The sequence below is a fragment of the Sebastes fasciatus genome, chromosome 23 (genome assembly GCF_043250625.1).
Source record: "Sebastes fasciatus isolate fSebFas1 chromosome 23, fSebFas1.pri, whole genome shotgun sequence".
Taxonomy (NCBI): Eukaryota; Metazoa; Chordata; class Actinopteri; order Perciformes; family Sebastidae; genus Sebastes; species Sebastes fasciatus.
This window is the reverse complement of record NC_133817.1, coordinates 19,445,790-19,449,843: the sequence shown is the minus strand read 5'-3', so window position 1 is coordinate 19,449,843 and position 4,054 is coordinate 19,445,790.

Below are 4,054 nucleotides of genomic sequence, written 5' to 3'. Positions count from 1 at the left end.
TTCTGAAAACATTTGAAGCGAGAAATAGGCATTAACGTAACATAATATTACAGCTGGACAGCGGACCTCAGATCAGCTCTTACTGCTTGTTTTCCTCCGGTATGTGAAGCCACTTCCAGAGTTATTTCTAACTATACGATCTTTTTCTTAAGCTAACTAAGTAGATTTTGTCACAGAACTTCCGTACTTAAGTTACCACGATCTTTTCCTAAACATAACTACGTAGTTTTGTTGCCTAAACCTAACCAGGTCGATCTATTCCTAAACCTAACTAAGTAGTTTTATTTTGAAAAGACTGGAGCGGAAAGTGACAGTTGACAGTCTTGCTGAGCGTCATGAAAAAAAAGGGTGAATTTGTGTTTATGTACTCGAATCAAATAGATTAAATTTCTTGACTATTTCACAAACTGCCGTGAGACTGTGTTGGACATACACAGCACAGAAGTATTCCTTTTACAGTATATTCAATTTCAGGTGCGAGTAGCTAATACAAGCGGAGTGTAATTCAATCAATACCAGCTGAATATGATTACAACCTCAAATTCCTGTTCACACACACGTCATGTAAACAACCAAAGGAGATGCAGTAGTGCTGTGATTTACTGGGGTTGCAGGTTTTCGGTTGCATTATGTGAAGTGTCTGAAAGCATTTGGCCCACAGGGACCTGGGGACCGAGCGGCTGGAGGAATGGCTGCAGTGATTCAGGAGGAAACTTTCACAGCACTGCGCTTTGAGGGGCCGTGTGCTGCTGTTGTTGGTGACTAATGATGATGGCTCTGCGCTGCTTTGCTCGGGGGCCTTTTTTCTCCATTTCGAGACTGCTCTCCTAACACCATACAAAGATGCAAAATGCATCGGGGACTGTCCAATGCAGAGCGAGCAGGTATATCTCAATTAACATATGGTGCTTGTTTGCACTGTAGATTTTGCCATCTATACATCAGGTCATATGATGGTAAATACTCAATAAACCATGCTACAAAGCCTACAGCTTGTACAGTACGTGTGAACTGGAGTATGGTAAGCATATAAATTGTGCAAATACCAACAGCGTAATCAGTCTCTGAAAAGAAAGCTATTATATCTATGCGGCAAATATAATTCTTCAAGAGGAAAATTGAATCCCTTGGACACAGAAGGTAGAAAATTACTTTTTCACTGTGACCGTGTTTACAGTAGAAAGAAAAAAATGTTTAAGGCAAGCTGCTGGGCCACTTTGTTCCAAAAACATCACGTTAGAGGTTTGTGATTACGATGGGAAAATAAATTGTTTTTTCCCACCCTAAAGGATGTAGCGCAGACTCTGAGAGAGTTGATAAATTTAGAGATGATGCCTGCAGATATGCATCCATAGAAAGTTGAAATAAAGTCCCAAGGGATGCTCACCTATTCTCTTGATCAACTCGCACAGGCGAACAAAAATACAACAGCGCAGCGACACATTCAAATAATTGTTTAACATTCAGCTCTTGCCGATAGCTAAATTAAATCCAGCACAACAAAGTCCTTATTATTATGGGGTTTTTTTGTGCAGTGCAGAAAATGTTTGATTTGTTACAGCAGGTTATCTCTATAATTAGCACAAAGAGAGATGAATCATCCTGTTCCCACATGCACAAACAGAACGAGTCAAATATATACGAACGCTATGAAACGCAAAACAAGCGGAAATGTCCGTCTCGACGAGAGCATTTAATCCTGCATTCTGAGCCCAAACTCAGCCGGTATACGATGATGTAAGCGTTTGTTGTATAATTTGGTGTTTCCAAGGCAACTTAATTCAGCAGATTTTTTTTTCCTGGAAGTGATCTGCCTTATTTGCAAGAAAACTCTTCAAAGAAAATGACACTGCTTTGCAAACATGGTAATTAGCCGGGTCCCTGCGGAGCCACTGCTGTTAAAGAAGAAGAAGAAATATATACATGTATATGCAGGTGAAACAACAAATGGACAACAGAAGTGCAAGCGACACGACTATCAGTCAAGTCGGGTGTCATCAATCAACGCTGCCATCAACGCTGCTCGACAAATTAAGATGGATGCTGAAAATGTGGTTGCATCATCACATTGATTTTGTTCCATAAATGCAGTTTTGAATTTGCAGTCTCAGGTTAGAAATTGCAGCCTGTCACCTTCTCAAGGCCCCTTTTTCAGGCCGGCTATTACACCAGCGATCGCTCACACATCCATCCATCACCCGTCTCCTATGCAAATACGGTGAATTTAAGAATTCTCGAAGCATTAATTCTCTCCGTCTGAGAAAGACACATGAAGAGTTGTGCTTCCTCACGCTCGCCTCTCTTCTGTTCTAATATCATAAACGGCAGAGACACGGGCAGAGAGAAGGAGGAGGCGAGAGCTCGCTAGACCGAGCCTTTGTGAGCACGACGGGCCTGACTCACGAGAATGAGATGTTTCCAAAAATAAAGGAAGGAGGGAGAGTGCGCTGAACAGGCTGGAACACAAGAAAACGAGTGGATTAACTCCCTCCCCTCCCCCTCCTCCCCTTTTCCAAAAGCCCTTGGATTCATCACAAAACATGCCGAATTAGTGGGAACAAATCGCCTGTATAAACACCCCTAAACACTTCCCCCAATTGCCGTGACGCGGAAAAAATTAGATAAATAAATAATGCCGTCCTCAGAACAACATTGGATCTTTTAAAAAAAGATCTCTGAATGCATGTATAAATTCTCTTTAATATTTATTTTCTCTGCTCCTCCGGGGGTTTGCCGTGCCCTACTGTGAGCAGATGTAAGCAGCTGGTTGCATGTTGTAAATAGGCACCATAATGTACATGTTTGGCTTTTCATCACGACAGATTGCCCCTTCCGCAAACAGTGCTACGAGAATATGGTAGTCTCAGCCTCTTTGCTGTGAATCATAATACTCTGAAAGCCCCTATAAGCCAGATAGCAGCTTCTGAATATTTTAGTCTGTTAGGGAAAATGTTTGCAGTGCCTGCTAGTTTTGTCAGTTTTTATCCTACACGCTTGGTTCTAATTTGAGTGGAATAAAAAAAGGACGAGCCTGCTCATTGGTGGAGGGGCGTTTTCTAGTCAGATGCAACTGCCACTAGCAACTGAAATCATCACAACGCTCTATTCGAATCTCATGTGACCCAAATATTTCTTTTCCTTTCTGCTGACTAGGTACGTCATCCAGATCTCCTCATTTCAGACTCCGGGTGCATTTGTGTGTGGCGCCTGGTGGATAAGATGATTATCTCAACTCGTAGAGAGAGAGACACAGACAGCGAGAGACCACTTGGCTCGCGATTGGTCAGCTTTCCCCAAACCTGGAGAATGCCCGCGCAAAAAGCCACCACTCATTATCAGGCAGACGACGATAAGAGAAGATGACAAAGATGACGACGCCGATAATTTGTCATCCGGCGCATTGATTCCCCATCAGGGCTCGGACGGCCTCGACAGGGTATCATGGGACCCTTTAATCTAGCATGAAAGACACGGGTAATCCCTGTTGGAGGATTACTCCCGACCAGTACTCGCTCTTCGCATATTCCAACTTCGCCGTACATGTGCTTAAGCACTAACCCACCAATCGTGATCTATCCGCGGCTCCATCATTCATCCTGAGTCTTAGCGGCAAAAGGGGACGTGTTTACTCTCGACTCCCACCGCAACCAAGAGGATTTAACAGTAAAGAAACAGAACCTGTGCAAGCTTACATCCTGACCTGTTCTCCAAACACACTGCAGCGGCAGTTTCCGCTCCTCAAACCATCCATTCACAGCGTAATGACATTATGCCGCGACATTTACATTCCTATAAGCAGCTCAGTCCTGTACAACACAATGTACACAATGTACCTACAGGTATCAGAACAATGTTGACTTTTTTTCCCCCTCATTTCTGTGCAGCTGTGATATACTCTTGCAGGAATAACCACAAACATGTAAGCTACTTGTAACCCTCCATGTGTCACAACAGCTCTGTCTTAGGGTGGAACAACAGAGCAGAAACTGTGTAGCAGTCATATAAGAAGCAGGGATCCTTACCAAGTTCTTTGTTTAGCTTAAAGGAACAGTTC